Source organism: Stegodyphus dumicola, chromosome 6 (assembly GCF_044657685.1).
Source record: "Stegodyphus dumicola isolate Sdum_Otavi_A_Nest chromosome 6, ASM4465768v1".
Classification (NCBI taxonomy): domain Eukaryota; kingdom Metazoa; phylum Arthropoda; class Arachnida; order Araneae; family Eresidae; genus Stegodyphus; species Stegodyphus dumicola.
Genome location: NC_140773.1, coordinates 95,131,949 through 95,150,401, shown reverse-complemented (window position 1 = coordinate 95,150,401; position 18,453 = coordinate 95,131,949).

The window sequence follows — 18,453 nt, the reverse complement described above, 5'->3', positions numbered from 1 at the left end:
TTTAAGATCTAATGTCAGAATAATTACGGATTGTGACGCTTTCCTGAAGACTATGTTAAAAAAAAGATTTAACTACTAAAGTGGCGAGATGGGTGTTACTTCCAGAAGAATTTGACTATGAAATTGTTCACAGATCTGGGCAACAAATGAAGCATGTGGATTCGTTAAGTAGAAACGCTGTCATGATGGTTACTTGTTCTCAGGGATAAGTTACAGCCAAAATTGCAGCTGCGCAAATAAGTGATGAGCGTCTCCAGTTGCTAAAATCCATAGTTGAGCAAGGACTAAAGAAAGATTTCCTACTGAAAAATGAAGTATTATACAAGTTTGACAGGGGTCGTGAGATACTTGTGGTACCCGAAGCATTACAGCTAGAAATCATACGTATTATCCACAACAAAGGACACTTCGCAGTGTCTAAAACGGAAAATCTGCTGAAAATAGACTTTTATATTCCTAAGCGTAGAAAATGAATTGAACAAGTCATTTCAAATTGTGTAGAATGTATTTTGTGCGACCGAAAACGAGGTAAGGGCGAAGAGTTGCTGAATCCCATAAAAAAAGATAGTATCCCTTTGAGCAACTTTCATATCGATTTTATAGGACCATTACCTTCGACAAATAAAAACTACAATCACATATTAACCGTGGTTGATGCATTCACAAAGTTCATATGGCTCTATTCAGTAAAGTCTACATCAGCTCAAGAGGCATTGCAGAAGTTGAAACTGCAATAATCAACTTTCGGTAATAATTTGAGAATTATAAGCGACAAAGGTACGGCGTTTACCTCTAAAGACTTTGAAGATTACCGTAGTCAAAAGGAGATCCAGCACATATTTACAACTACAGGCGTTCCTAGAGGAAATAGACAAGTGGAAAGAATTCATCTCACTCTGATTCCAATCCTATCCAAATTATACATAGATGATCCTATCAAGTGGTACAAATATGTTGGGGATGTACAAAGGATCTTAAATAGCATTAAGAGCAGAAGCACAAAGAGTTCTCCATTTGAGCTCCTCACTGGTGTAAAAATGAGAAATCAAGAAGACTTAAAGATTATGGAAATTCTAGAAGAAGAAGAAAGAAATATCATGATGAATGATCGAGAAGATATGAGAAAGGAAGCAAGGAAAAACATTCTAAAATTTCAGGAAGAGAATGGAAAAACATATAACAAAAAGAGAAAAGAGGCACGTATACAATGTGAACGACCTAGTCGCCATACAAAGAACGCAGTATGAAGGTGGTCTAAAGTTAAGGCCAAAGTTCTTCGGTCCATATCGTGTAAGAGCAAGGAAAGGCAAAGATAAGTACCAGGTGGAAAAAGTGAGACACCATGAAGGTCCTGGATGTACCACTACAGCAGCTGATCTCATGAAGGCTTGGACTTTTACTATATAGGACTATGTGTGGTTCTTCCGCATTTCTTTCTTTTTGTGTTTTTCCCTTTTCTTTCTTTTTTTTTTTTAAATTTATTTCCAGGTACTGTCTTGATGAGCCAGTGTCACTGATCCGTGTTTTCTAGGACGAAAAAAATGTTAGGACGGACGAGTTGTAGTATTCGTAAGTACAGCACAACCACCGGAGGGCCTCACCTATGCGCCAGCAGCGAGGGCGAGGTGAAAGAGGAGTATGACATATAGAGAGTCGTCTATCCCACGCGAAGGTGGTAAGATGTCTCCACGAGAAGGTGGTGAACTGCATAATATGACAGCAAGTGCAAATAGGCACTAAGCTGCTATGTTATAAGATTGGTAAAACCTATCCAGAATCCTGTTTATATTCAACGGCACTGTGACTCGATTTAATGTACTTTCTTCTGTTATTTTTATTAAATGTTCTGTGGTGTGGAAAACGTTGGACTTGTTATTTGACTCTAGCAAAGCATTTTCAACTCCCCTACCACATGTATATATGTGTGTGTAAGATAAAGTAAATGTAGACTAATTTTCTGGCTGTGAGATATTAAATTTGAGAAACTCGCTTTCGATATTAATTTGTAAAACTCTAATTTTGGAACATTCAGAAACAACTGCTTGTGATAATTGTTTGATTATAACTCAATTAATTCAAGCAGCAAATCCAGCCTCACTGTGTTACAATTCACGTTGACAGGTACGGTGAAATTATCCACTTGAATGGCATTGAACTCTTGAAATCTGCATTCAAACATCTTCATAATTCTTAAGCTTCTCTTTATTTACTGATTGTATTGAATGTAACCTCGCAAAATGAGACGTCGTTCTCAGCTAGCTGCTTAGCAAATAGATCATGTTTTAGTTTAAAACCTTTCAACTAATTCAAATATCGTCTACAAATAATTTTTCCTTGCATCTCGATATTTAAGAGATTCATATGACAAAGAAGATCATTAAAAATGCATAGGCAGAAAACGTTGTTCTATCTTCCAAGATCTCACATTCCCCAGAACGCTGTTTCCTCATGGAAGAGTGATTGGAAGATACATTGTCGTCTTTTAGCTGCTAGTCTGTCTCAAAAACACATTTTGCTACTTTATTTTCGTGTAATACAGCGCGTCAGAGTATTCAGATTGCATGAACTGAACAAAATGTCGAAATTATCTTCTACGAGAATCGTTCTTCTACGAGAACGCCCACGAGATCGAATAGCCTCACTATTATATGAAGCTCAGTTTTCATATTCAGTGCAAATTTACACAGGCCATCTTGATGTGTAATGCAATGTAAAAAAACAACATTGTTCCCGTGATAGCCTTGATTAAAGAGTCCGAAATGTCTAGATTTTTTCCTGTCATATTGGATGCTTCATCAGTCGTAATATTATATATATTTGTTATAGGTATTTTTCGAAAAAAAAACTGGGACAGTCTCCCGTTCTACTGGGCCGATTGACATATTTCAAATGGCGTTCTTCATGTTTCGAAAGCGTGACTTAGGATATATACTAGATTTGTATATAGCATTTTTATAACATAGGTATTTTGACTCAAAATTGGATTTTTTCTGAAATAACATACCAATGGGTTTTCCATATTTCGATTCTACGACTCAAATTATGCCTAGATATTAAATATTGTAAAATCTGATGAGAAATTTACGGAGAAATTCAAAAATTTATCTTGGCGGAATTTTTTCAGTTTGCGCGAAGAATAATTCACTTGGCGAACTAATATATGACAACCTATTTTCCTTTCCCTTCCATTATGCGGAAGAAAGGCACCTCGTTGCTACCTTTTTACATTGTGCATGAGCAGAAATAGGCTCACATCGTTTCTACTTTCAAATAATTTTAACAAAGTGCTTAAACCACATGTGATGTTTTCTCGCTTTCAACAAATATGTCAAATTTGAAAACGCGCCAATATATAAATTCACGTATATCTTCGGAAATTTTGAATAAAAAACTGTAATTTTTTGCAAGTATGCTCAGAAATACGTTTATTTTAAGATGATGGTAAAACTTTTATAGATTACAATTCAATGTTTTTTTTTGAAAAATTTGTAAAAATTATTTTAAAATACAAATTAAAAAAATAAATCACGGAAAATATTATATCCCTTTGTGTTAACAACCACATGCATCCTAGTTTCTCGTCAATTTCAAAGTTCTCATCAATACATCGTATAATGAATAGTTGTTGAGCAGTATCATTTACATCAGTACTTTATCCTTAGCTATTGTGAGATTGAACTGTGGCCGGTGTTGTGTCTTATACGTAGTTAATGATACCCAGATTAATAGTTCCGTTTATTTAAAACATACTAAATAACTTAAACACACCTTATAATATGAAAAAAACTATATTAATAGAAACAGAATCACTTCTACTGAACATCCAGCCTCTCCCGCCGAAAGCCAGTCTCCACCTAACATTTTACTCCATCTAGAGAGGACTACTTACTCTTAAGATTAAAGTTAAGGAGGACTAGTCGCTGTAGCTACGGAGCAGAATTTAAACTGGCCAATCTTTGATTCTAATTATGATGCCAGATTTTTATCGATGGCTTCGATTTCAGAAGTCATCATTTTTTTATGCAAGCTTATAGTCTCAAAATGATTTTTACTTGTCTGAATGTAGGTTATTCCAATATTAAAGCTAGCATTTTTTAAGAAATTTACCATCACTGAGCGCTTTATAACTCTTAGCAATATTGCATGCTACAATATAACTTGCACATGTCTTGGTACTATTTATTTTATCAGAACAAGTTTTTCAACCTTATTCACCCTTTTAGTTTTTCAACCTTTAGCTTCGTGATTTCGCTAGTGTAGCGCACGTTTGTTATTTTGTTCTCTAGCTGTAAATCTTAGCAAGCGGTTGTGCATTCTGCCCGTTTGGTTAGTCTATCACCGGTGTAGGTTGCTGAGTCAGCCTGTCAGAATTAAATTGTATAGTCTAGCACTGCCTCTTGCATTCTGAATTTTACTGTTAAACTGCCTTTAAGTTCTCACCCCAAGTAGTCGGTGCTATAAGGGCCGGAGCGAGAAGTCGCCAGGTTTGACACTTAGTTTGGTTTTATTGAGATTACGGCAAAGCACACTAGGGCTATCTAAGGGAAGGGATGCCTTCGTGGAGGACTTTCTAAGAGAAACTGGCTCGTATGCACGTTTGACACTTAGATTTAATCATATTGCATGATAGCTAAAAACGTTAGATCTTACAACTGGCGCCCCAATAAATCCTGACAATGGCTGAATATCAACCAAAATTTGTGCTGGCTCCATCAACGTCGCAGACTTACTTTTCCACATGAATTAATAGGCATAGATTTGTTAGGCCCATACCCAAAAAGTGAAAACAATAAAAACATATGTTTACTCGTTATTGTCGATCATTTCTCGAAAAAAAATTTCATCGTTCTTTTTTTTTTTTTGGTAGAAATAGTCCCTCTTAAATAAGCCTCAACTAAATCCATATCTGATTCTTTTTAAATAAACATATCCTAAAATATGTTGCATCACTTACGGTTATATCAAATAACGGTCCCTAGTTTATTAGCCAAATTTTCGAAGATTTATGTGCAGGGCTTGGCACACGCCACTTAAAGATGGCCCCTTATCCAACACAATCTAACATCGCCGAATGCGTAAATAGGAACATTGTTAAAATCATCCGTAGTTCAGTAAAAAGTTACCACCGGTACTGAGATGACTGCGTCAACGAGTTGGCTTTTGCCCTAAGAACGAGAAAACACTCCACTACCGGAAAAACTGCGTGCGAGTTGTTTTGGGGGCCGAAAATTGTTCTGTAATTTTGTAAATTGTTCTTTGTAAATTGTAAATTGTTCTTTGTGCAGAAAAGGAAGGCAGAATTTAAACTTACTGTGTAGAGACATTAGGTAATTTTTTAGAAGCAGGCTCAAGATGAAAAATTAGCGATGCCTTCGCCGGGAATCGAACCGCGGACCGCTAGAATACGGGCCGAGCGTTCGGAACCACTACACCACGAAGGCACGCTAGGAAAGTGGTAGAAATACCTTATATACTCCCCTTTTAAAAGGGCGACTGGGGTTTTCAGGGAACCCAATCGCCAAATCCTGGGAATGGAGAAACTTCATCCAACACCCTTTTATTTCGGTCGCCATTGTAGAGACATTAGGTAATTTTTTAGAAGCAGGCAAGATGAAAAATTAGCGTCGCCTTCGCCGGGAATCGAACCGCGAACCTCTGGAATACCGGCCCAGCGTGCAGAACCACTACACCACGAAGACGCGCTAGGAAAGTGGGAGAAATACCTTATAACTGATGTTCAAAAAATGATCAACAAGACAATAAGAAATTCAGATATCGCAAGAGCAAAAAAAAAAAAAAAAAAAAAAAAAAAAAAACACTTTATTAGGATAGAAAAAAAAAGAGATTTTGGCTTTAAATCCGGAGATAAAGTCCTTAAATTAGGACATTCGTCTTTTGTGCCCCACAGGAAAAAGTGGCCAAATTTTACATCAGATTTGAAGGTGCTTTCATTATCCAAAGAATTTGTGGAACTGTATGTTACTTAAAAGGAGATAACATGCTAAATGTTATTGTCAACATGTATAAAGTTAAAAATATTACGACCACGCTAATATCCCAGTTTTTCAAGATATTTTGCAGGAATCACCTTCTGGCATAAGGAAAGCACCAACACCAAGAGATGGGCCTTCGACTTGAAAAGCTGTAGTTCCAGGAAAGAAAAGATGGAGTCCAGGTGATGGAACTGGAAGGTAAAAGTTGTCGACATTAGGAGACAAAAGGAAACAATAAGAAAGAACTGGGGTCATCACAAATGAGTAACAAGTCGGCGAGAAAGGAAGGCAGACGGAGACCCCATACGAGATCCAGCGAGCGGCTGACAGGCAAACAATATTAACTAAAAATCAGCAATCTGGAATTCAAGAGCCGAGCAAAGAGGTCAGCGACCGTACGGCAGCTCAAGTTCCACAACGGGGTTCCAGAAACGGGTATTCGCAGAATCTCGTTAGCGTAAGAAACTGCTTAGGAATCAGCGGACTACTACGGCTGACCAGGCCAGAGCATTCCTCGAGCAAAGCAAGGAACTTCAACGGCTAGATCCCACAAGCGCCCAGCAGCTCCAGACCTTGGTCAGCAGCGAAAAAAGTTGTTAAAGTTTAAAGAAGCAGCTTACAAGGGCAAAACCCCGATGCAGATGGACGGCAATAGCAGACCTTGTCGTCGGCTGAGGGTTCAGCGGATTGCCAAATTAGCTTCCTGGAATGAATTCGTCCAAAAGATAATGTCTGACTCCAATAAGCGAGAGATAAGTGAAACATAATCTATTTAAGTTTATTCTAAATTTAAATACGAAGTTTTCTGAAAAATTATCTTTTAGTTGTAGCCTTGATAGAGGCCAATTTTATTTTGATTAAGTAGGAAGCTTTGTATTGTGTATTAAGCAAGAAGTTTTATTTATTTTTTGTATTAAGCAAGAAGCGTTTACTTTTTTTTAATTAAGAAAGAAGTTTTTTATTTTATATTAAACGTGAATCTCTATGCATTTCTAGTAGATTATTTTTGATTTAAATAAGAACGAGTTGTCCAATTTTGGTCTCAGAGATTGAGTTAAAAAATATTTGAAAGTTTTCAATTTAGTGAATCAAATTCGTCTTAGAAAATTTTGTTGTATGTAGTTAATTTGAAATTGTTTTCAGCAAAGTCAAGTAAAGAATTTGTATATGTAAAGGTTTTTGTGAATTATGTTAATGACAAAAGGATGCTTGTAAACGGAAATAAATGTGCATGAATGAAAGAATTAGTCAAGCTTAATAGTAGAATGTACTACGTTAAAAGTAAAAACTAACTTGAAAGTGAATGAAAATTAAAGTTAGACTTTCTAGCCAATACTAAGTTAATTTTTTTCTCTAGAATTAGCACCTGAAGGTTGAGAATCGAATGTAGGGTGTATTTCTGAGGTCTAGAATGCCTAGTCTCGAACGAGTAGGTTGTGGGTTAGTTGGCAATGTTGCACACATACTCTCATATCAACGCATCTTGCTGGAGAGCAGATGGGAGTTTCAAAATTTTGGAAAGAATGTAATGAGTAAATGTTCCTCCATATGATACCAAATAAAATATATATAATTGTGTAAAACCTTTGCCAGTTACATGAAAGCTAAATGAATGCAACTCGTTCTAAACTGTTTTCCTTCCAGACAGCTAGAAAAAGCCGAGACGAAAGAGTATAAGAAGAATTGTATGGAAGTGCCACAATATTTCATCAGTAAAAATTTAAATTAAGAAAGTTAAGATTTAATATTTATAAAGGTTCACTCAGGGTTAGGTTTAGAATTTAAATATCTTTTCCAGACTTTTTCAGCCTTACCATGTGATAATTAAATTCTGGTGGGAACTATGTTAGGTTTCCCTCAGTTCACTAACCAATTTTTAATTTTGGTATCTTTTCTGAATTCTCTGTTTCCCTCGCATTTCCTCGCCAGAATACGAATTAAATAGGTGAAAGAAAGTATTTAAATGGGGAAAACGAGAAAGTTAGACACAGCGTGATTTCGCTAGTGTAGTGCACGTTTGCTGTTTTGTCTTTCAGCTGTTAATCTCTGTAGCGGCTATGCATTTTGGCGGATTAGTTAGTTTATTGCCGGTGTAGGTTGCTAAGTCAGCATGTTAGGTTAAATTTTGTGTAGTCTACTACTACCTCTTACCTTTTAAATTTCATTTAAATTACCCTCACCGCAAGTAGTCGGTGCTATTGTAAGCACGAAGTAAGCCTTTCTGTTAAAGCACGAAGTAAGTACGATTGTAAGCCTTTTTGTTAAAGAGTTGTGCCTAATAAAAAGGGTCTTTTACATCATTTCCCTGTTGTGTTCATCTTAACGCCGGAGTGAAAAGTCACCAGATTTGTCTCATAGATATAGTCACATTGCATGATAGCTAAAAATGTTAGATGTTATTGATTCAACAGTAATTCAACTTTTAATTCACCGAATCAAATGAATCTGATTATCTAGCTGATCTTTTATTTGCGCTTTGCTCTCTATTTTGAGACCAGCGGTGAATTCGCAACATAGAAATTCCCCGGCAGTCAGTATCGGTGTGAATACCAAAACTCTCATATATAGCTATGCGAAATTCTTCTAACTTTATGGCAAAACTGCGGGCTACCAAATCTACCAAAACTCTGGAATGAGAGAACTTCGTGGTAAAATAAGGCAGATAGGAAATATGTAAATTAAATAAACATTTGTTAATGAAACCTTAAACATAGTGCCACAAAATGTGTGACAGGGCATTTCCAGAAGAGTAAAGAATACCTTCGACACATTTTTCCTTGATCTTCGTTTAATTTCTTTCAGTTTTGCCATTTATTGTGCATAACGTTTTCTCCTGTTTTTCCCCCCCATTTTTTCCACTATGCAAGTAATTAATAATCAGAAACCTTTTGCCATCCAAGAAAGCCTTGGCCATAATTTGACTGTTGATTTTAATACATGTTGCCTTTTGCTTACATGAGAAGAGGGCATTTTCAACTCCTGCTCTCTTGTTTACTCTCAGGATTGAAATCATGTAACCATACTTTATCCATATTTCATATATTTACACAAACCTCTTCCAAATTCAGTCGAATCTGTTCTCAAAACTGACTCCGAAATCCTAATATGATTTGTTCCTTATGCATCCATTAATAATCTGTGTAGCCATTGGTCTGAAACTTTTCTCATCATAAAATGTTTCTCCAAAACTGATTCCATGCTACGAAATGAAATATTCGCAGTCTTTGCTATAGGTATAAAAGGCATGCGAATAGTATTAATAAGTCTGTTTCATTATGTATAATAAATATTTATACTATGCATATGCTACTCTTCTTAACTGTGTACCATCAATATTCTTATAACAGAAATATTACAGCCGCATTCTGCCAAATATACACTAATAGAAATGAATTAATTTTCTTTAAAGCTATTTAAATTTTACTCTCCTTTGATTGACAGATTTTTCTTTTCATAGTTACAAATCCATCTGCATTATCGCTTAAACCCCAAACTTTCCCTGGAGTCTTTGCAAAAATAGTTAATTACGATTCGAATCCTCGGCAATAATAATTCGATAAAAGTAATTAAAACAGACTTTTCAAATAGAAGATTTTTATTAAATTTATATATTTTTTTTTAAATATTCCGTTTTAAAAATTAGTTTAGCTACTAGAAATCATTAGAGCTATTTGAAGAAACCCTCATTAGATGCATTTAAGTTTCCTAGGATCATTAAAATCGTACCTTTCTTCTTTTAATATCCTTATGTCCGATATGTCACTAATTAGTTCAGAGAAAGCGTTTAAAATTCAGACAAAGATTACTTCGCTTCTTGATATTAAATATAACTACCAATTTAAATTCTGCAGCTAGTGAATTCTTTTATTCGTGGACAATTGAAATATGGTCATTAAAATTAGTGCTATAATTCGTCCAGACTTAATGTATTCGTTTCCTTTTCATGAAATTCTACTTAACTTAAAAGCAAATAATCTTTCATAGAGAGCCTTGTGCAAAGGTAGATTGCTTATTCACACAGAAAAATATCACCGAATTTTTTAAATACCTGAAAATTTTAATAAATTCCATCGCGTAAAATAACTAATTTTTTCATTTAAAAAAAAAAAAAAAAAGAGTCGTATGAATTTCATTCTGCTAAAACAAAGATTACATTTTACACTTGTAAGGTAATTCTTCCACTTTCCTAGCCTGCCTTCGTGGTGTAGTGGTCAGCACACTGAGCCGGTATTCCAGAGGTCCGTGGTTCGATTCCCGGCGAAGTCGTTTGCTAATGTTTCAATTCTCCTGCTTCAAAAAATACCTAATGTCCCTACAGTGGCGCCCGAACTGAAAGGGTTGTGGATGATGACTCTCCACACCCAGGATTTGGCTATTGAGTCCCCTAAGAAACCCCAGTCGCCCTTTAAAAGGGGAAGTATATTTCTCCCGCTTTCCTAGCGTGCCTTCGTGGTGTAGTGGCTCTGCACGCTGGGCCGGTATTCCATAGGTCAGCGGTTCAGTTCCCGGCGAAGGCGTTTTCTCATTTTTCATCTCTCTGGCTTTGGAAAAAAAATTCCTAATGTCTTTACACACTTACCCAAAGTAAACTGCAAAACGATTGTACAAATAATTCTAGTTGACTTTTACAATAAAATTCAAATTATTATATGTAAAGGTATAATTAAATGAAAAACACATAATTAGTACTAAGCTTATTCTGTAAATTTCAGTGAATAATCCATTTTAAATTTTCTTTGAATTGCTACTTGTTAATATATTTATTTATGTTTGGAGAAAAGGTAGCACAGAAACCATTTTCTGAATCCCAAAAGTAGGCTTATTATAAACACGAGGCTAACAAGTGACAAATGTAGCATCAATAGCAAAAGATCTATAATTGTGGAAGGTGCAACACCACAATTCGAGCAGTCGATACCATAATTAATATCTTAAATAACAATTAAAAGTCTTTAATATTAATTAAAAGCCTTAATGCCCTGAAGGCTAATGCTTAAATGTTTAGTGTTTTAAGGACGTTGTGTATATGAAGATTTAAAGCGCAAATAATTGCTTAAAACTGTTCTTAATTACCATGCAGAACTATGAAAATATATTACGTCTTCTTTGAAAGATCGAACGGATTACAGGTTATAGATCATGTACTGTTAGTGTCTATGCTTGCAAATCCTGTAGAAAACGCTAAAGAAATATATATGAGACACGACGTAGAAGTATTAGGGAATTCTGCGAGTTTTAAATTAAAGCGCATCCTACTCCGTTATTTTTACTGATAAATGGTAATCCTCTTTAGGGCTCATAACAAAAACCGGGATTCCTGTTCACGCCGAATTATGCTTGCGTGTTTTCGAATATTTTTTTGTCTTTCTTGAAGTGCTGAAAATAGAGGATCAAGTCGTTCTTTTGCAGGTTATCATGCTTTTCACTTCCTTTTACGAATAACAGGAGGTACTGTAATCGCAAAAAATTTCGGGTATAATATTTCAACGGAAATATCCATTTTGACCGTCCCAAATGACTTTGGACAAAGTTTTTGCATCACGTCTGTACGTACAAACATATTAAATCCTCTTTTTTCCAAAAGGGATAGTAAAATGGATTCAAAAGGGACGTTTTTCGTGATCTCTGTACGTGCGTACGTCCGTACGTAGCTATCTCTCATCACTGAAAAACGTTTAGCAGTAGAACGTTCAAATTTTGTATGAGGGACTGCTATAATGTCTAGTTTTGTAACTCTCTTTCTTATTGCAATCAGCAAACATATATATATATATATATATATACGCTACCTCTGACACGGCTTTGAAAGTCCTTACTTGGACTTTATTTTCGCAATCGTTGTTGGTAATCATACTCTTCCATTTACAGAAGTGTTTTAAATGACAATAATATTCCTCTTTGGCAATGTTCAGCTTTAAAAAAAATTAATTTTCGACAAATAACGAAATCTAACTTTTAATACGGTCTCCTGTTTCCTATGTGTATTTGGGAATGTCCCATATTAATAATGGTTATACTCTTTATGAAAAATTTTAAAATAGAAGTAAAAAGAAGTTTGAATCTTATAACCAAAAATTTACCGGAATATTTAAATTCAAAATCTGCAGTTTTTGATGTCATTTTCAACTTACCTTGAGGAATCTATTATTCAAGTTACATTAATTCAAAGAAATAAGTTTAAATGAAATGCAGCAAAAAATGTGTATAATTTAATATTTCGTACAAAAATGTTCTGCATATCAGATTGGTCCACATCAGATTTTCTGTTTAAAAAAAGAAAAATTACTATTTATACAGATCGTTAAATCCGTATTGTATACGGACAGAGTGGTATTCAGGAAGACACAGTTTTTATCTAGGTTTGAGAGATTTAACACAGACATTCAACCTCAAAACAGCTGCCTTCTCTTAAAACGTTTTTCAAAATAAAAGACCTTCCAAAACGGAACTGCACTGTATAGATAGATAAATTCAATGCGTCAAAAGACGTGGTACATAATTATTTGGAGAAAGTATGTGTTCTTAAACTGCGATATATGTCTACTTCATATTTCGAAACAGCGCAATACCCAATTTTGGCATATTGCTTGTTCTCTTTTGAAATAGAGCATAACAGCTCCTTTTTTAAAATGACTTCATGATGGATATGAAAATAGGATACTATAAAATAATGTAATGATTTGCTTATAGCTTATTAGGGAATAATATATTGCAAGTTATTATCACTTAATGAAACCATTGTTTCAGAGAAGTACTGTCTGCAAAACAGACAGTATGAACCATTGTTTCAGAGAATGGTTACTTAATGAAACCATTGTTTCAGAGAAACAATGGTTTCATTAAGTTCAGAGTTTAATAATGGTTACTTAATGAAACCATTGTTTCAGAGAAGTACTGTCTGCTTATTTTCAAATGCTTACAGACATTTTATGTTAATGTTTGCTGCTAAGAACAAGACATACATATAGTACATAGGAGAAATATGACCATATTTTCATAACATGAACTAATCGTATAGTCTCATCCGACAACTTTGTAGTTGCGACTCAGCGTAGAATATAGTAAAATGCCACGGCATTCACCTTTTCCTATTCGTTTTACAAATGATCTTGAAAGCTTGATCTTTATATGTAAGAACACTCCAAATATATATGAGGTATCTACATGACTTGACAATTGGTAAGGAACAACTGATTTATGCAAATGTTCGTTCATGACAACCGCGCAGTCATAGGAACAATAAACGTAGAGGACATTGTAGGGCAAAACCTCAGTGCACTCGCGCTGTTCCTTGTTTGCAACTGCAAGCAGTATTGTTTAAAAGAAAATACAAACTGCCGTCTCTGAAAATATTATTGTGATTTTTTATCTTTTATCCCCCTGTGACTGCAGAATATTTGCAATACATCATTTGCGTGCATACGGTGTTGTCGAACAGAGGGTTATCTCAAAGTAGGACCATTCAGGTTACCGCAGCAATATGCATGACAAAGAATGTTACTTCGAGACTAAACAAGATTGCCGAACGTGAGCGTTCTATGCTAAATGTTCCTGGAGGTTGAAAGGCTACCATACTTAAAGAAAAGAGATATATCGGTGTAAAGGAACATAAAGCCTAATTTTGGCCAGATAGGCCACTGACCTTGCCGAAGCTACCAACACTCCTACACCTTCGTGAACCATTTCTTAGGGATTAAATAATTTTCGCCTATATGCACGGAAGTCATATATCCCATTACCGGTACACTATTAATGGGAAAGATGACACTGGTTTAAAGAAAATATTCATTGAATTCCGCAAGATTTGTTCAGAAGCATGTTCTTGGACGAATCCCGTTTCACCATCAAAAGTGCTTCTGGACACCTGTTAGTCTGTAGACAGAACTCGTTACCATCACCAAAATGCCCAGGAAACTGATCGCTATGACCAAGGATTAATTGTGTGGCCGGATATCATGAGAAACTGTAGAACTGTTCACGGAAGTACAATGACATAACAACAATATTGCACCAAAACTCTAATGGTTTGTGTCCATTGCTTTCATGTGCAGTTCCTCACGACTTTTAAGTCACGGATGACAATTCCCACCCGTATTGGAGACCAGAAGTGTCCAATACATTAGCAAGGAAAGATACTGAGCGCATGACATGCCTTACATATTATACAGACTTAAATTCCGTACCACATATCTACGGTACAATAAAGAGATATACTGCTTCAAAGACAGCATCCTCCTCGAACTGTATAGGAAATCAAAATCGTCATAAGAGATGAAAGAGAAAGAATTTCCTAAGCTCTTCTAAATACACTGCTGGCCACCCAAATTGCAACACCAAGAAAGACAAGAGAGATCACAACAAAATTTATTTAGTATATAACATGTTGACGAATTATCAAATAATTAAATTTATAGACTTCTACGAAGTGTGGTTCCTTCCAGAATCAGTAGCCAGAGTAGCCGCCATTGTTGGAGATCACCGCTGCCACACGCTTCAGAAATGATTCTATGAGACTTTGGATGTAGATATATTCAAGGTACAACAGACCAAGCAGCTTCCACACGCTGCCAAAGTTGATCTGGTGTGGCAGTTTGAGATGTAATCTGGGTCAATCGGACAGCAACCATGGACCACGTGTTTTCTATAGGCGAAAGATCCGGAAAGCGAGCCGGCCAGGTAAGCAATTCAATCTGGCGATTGACGAAGAATCCTTGGACAATACGTGCCACGTGTGGTCGTGCATTATCCTGTTGAAATATGGCTATGCGCAAGCCCTGAAGGTAAGGAAGGACAACTGGCTGCAACATTTCGGAAATGTAGCGCTGACTGTTTAAAGTACCGGCAATGCGCATTAAAGGAGTGCGAGAGTGATATCCAATACCGCCCCATACCATAATACCCGGTAAGGACTATTGTGGCGGTGCATAACGCAGCTGTTCAGTATCCTCTCTCCACGGTGTCTCCAGACTCGAATCCGACCATCGTGGTGTTGCAGGTAGAAGCGTGACTCGTCAGTAAAGATAATTTCATTCTATTCTGCCGTCCACATCCTTCTTTCATCGCACCATTGGCGGCAGAGACGTCTGTGGTTTTGCGTCAAGGGCAGACGAAGCAATGGACGTCTTGCGGACAGACGACGCTGCTGTAAACGGCGTCGAATGGTACGCGCAGACACTGGATGATGCGTTACAGACTGAATGGGCTGTGCTATAGTTCATGATGTAACTGAGCGATCCGTCACTGCCATGCGCACAATGTGCCTGTCATCACGTGAAGTGGTGCACTGAGGTGGATGCGATCGAACACATCGGTCCGTCGTACCCTCCTGCATCCAAGGGTCACATATCCACATTACAGTTGTTTGGTTTCGTCCAACACGACCACCGATTTCCCTGAGAGATAAAACACACTCTCGGTAGGCCACTATCCTTCCTCTGTCGAACTCGGATACTTGATCAAACGATGATCGCTGTTTACTACGAGGCATAATTGATCGTTTTTTTGAAAAAAAAAAAAAAAAAAAAACAATTGTTGAACTTGAAAACGTCGAAAACTCCAAGCCTTAAATAGCGCTTTGAAGTGGCGCCACAGGCGCGCGTGATGTGTGTCTGCCCTGAAATTCTTATCATTTGCATATCTCACCTCCGCTAATGCATGTTGTAAATTTCATGTTATTTGCATGCTTCCTTCAGGGTCATGTATTTACGGTGGCCAGCAGTGTAGTTAAGGAACCATTATGTCTAGCAGATCCTAAATATGTATCAGTGTTCGAGGAGTTCATACATAATACTAACAGACTCAAATCTGTCCTTATTTTGACCAAACCAAGCATTTTATGTAAGGTTCAAAATAGCTTTAAGGAGCATTTTAATTTTGATTTATCTTGTTTTATCATGAAGCGATATCTTTACGATTTTGAATAATAATGGTACTTCAGGACCGGCATTAAATATATGCTAAATCTCATTTTTTAAACGACGTCTGTCTTTGGTTATGAAGAAAAATCACTGAGTTCTTCAGCAGTTGTCAACTAGTGCAATTGTAGTTCCTAGCATCCAGATCATAATATTGATTACGCTTCTGTCTTCTCAATAGATTTAGTTGAATCTAAGGTCAAGTTTATTTCATCGTTTATTTGACGCATACAAATATTTAGCCAAACGAGCTCTTTGTCCCAGTGGATCCAGACCTCTGAGCAATGTTTGCCTTACTTATCAGAGATTGCGAAATATTTGATATAGAAGGTTTGGTCCCAAGCCTTGCGCATTCCAGTCTTGAAGTGCTTTCTTTATTAGAGACTATTTCTGAGATCTACAAATACTTGCAACTGGTTGACTGATGTGAAAGCACTCAAAAGATATCTACCTAGAATTTGTATTTGCATTCGCGGGAAACTAGCTCATATTTACTTTAACAATGTTTGGTCGTTTATTGACTGGACGTAAGGTCGTGTAGGTCATAAGTCATATAAGAATATATTTCACTAATGTACCAAGCTGTACTACGGTACACTATGCAGTCAGGGAACCTCAAAATCAACCCAATAAGCCACTTCATGACGGTATCCTCCATTCTCAGGTAACTATATACCAGCATTGCGTGCACAAATATTAAATTTATTATGAATTAAAATTATTAATTAACTCGTACACCACTGATTTGTGCATTAATAATTACTCGCACACCACTGATTACACAAACAACTTGGCTAAAAATCTTAATACGAGTTCTGAGGATATATCCGGCTTCCAATGGAAACAATTCCCTTATCATTCCGATTAAAAATTAAACAAATAAATTAGGACTATTGCTATATATTAATTTACAGTGTATAATGAATTTAATTAGAATTCATAATGAATTTAATATTTGCCCATTCATTCTTAATGAATTTAATATATTAGCATTCAAACATAATTTTATCTTAAATGCGTTAGTTTTCTTGAAAAGCTAGAGAAACGTTAGCCTATAAGAGGGTGATTTTTTCCCAGGCTACTATTCCCTTCGGATCTTAGGTCGGCGGACAGTTGCAGTTTCCGCTCCTCTTTACTTCCAAACTATGCATGTTTTCGTTCGGGTAGGATGTGAGAAATTTTGGCTTACTCTGAAGTGAAGATCTTTCCGATTTCTGTATTAATGCCGTTGTCAGAGCTCTGCCAGAAATACGTTTAAAATATTACTTGAATTTCTGCGGCAGAACAGAGTATGTCACATTTGAAAGGGGGTTACACTTTGCTTGGAAAAATTGCTTAAGTTATCATCCTTTTCTCGTTGGTTAGAAAGTGTTTAAGAAATTGATTTTAGTCGGTAGATATTCATTTACAGCTAATTTGAGCTAATGATGACTTTAGAGAGGTCCTAATTTTAGAGCAGCCGAGGTTTTAAAAGTTGTTGCACCAGAGGCAAAATTTCTTTCACTTTATTGAGAAGTATAAAAAAAAAGAAAAAAAAGAAAAAAAGAAAAAAAAGAAAGACGGGAGAGAAAGCATGGCTTCGAACGCACACAGCGTCCCTCCGCGGTCTGCGAGTTCAGTTTTCTGTGATAAAGAATTTGATTGCAGCGTTACTTTGAAGCCGTCCTTGTCACAAGGAACTAAGTGGTATGAGAATAATTAAAGAGTGACAGTGTTCTCGTAACCAACGATATGGGTCTTTTTCTTTACAGTAGTGGTCCGCGTACCCAGTTTTTTTAGGTTAATATATTTGTAGCTGTGATGAAAAATCTTCGTAGCTGCAGCGTCACTATGAAACTAAGCGCTCTGAGCCTGGACCTTGCAAGCTAAAAACGTGACATTTCTAGTATTTATTTCGTGGCTTAAAGTGTTAAGGGAAAATGCTTGATTGCTCAAAAGGTTGCGTGAAATTTCGAAAATCGGACTTCTAGCTGTAGGACAGAAACGGCAGGAAGATGGATTTTGCCTGACAAGTTTTGCGAACATGTTAAGGACGATCATTTCAGTCTCCATATTTTTCTGATATTCTTATGGACAGCGCAGTTAAGCCTACGACCTGTGTAATTTTCGAGGACAGAATTTGTTCTGGACGTCTCCAACTAGGATGCGCAAAATAATGGAAAGGACGATTATTTCTATTACCGTATTTCTCTCTTATTCTTGAAGACTGAGTGATCAGTCCTAGCGATTTAGATGTTTTGGACCCTGTTTAAGTACGAAAATACCGTGTTGATCGGCGAGAAGAATTTCTGACGAGGACCTTAAGTTTCATTTACGGACATTTCTCTGTTCTGAACCTGTAATTTATTTTCCTTTGCTTTTTCCTCGTTATTTAATTATTACGATCTTGGAAGGTTAATTCCGGAGGAATGATCAGTCGTTTTCAATGTTAAATGAAAATCTGGAATGTTACTTAGTTAATAATTGAAAAAAATGGATTTAAAAGAAAGTATCACTGCTGTAATGAGTATAGAATGGTATATGAAGTAATTTAATAAAATTAATTA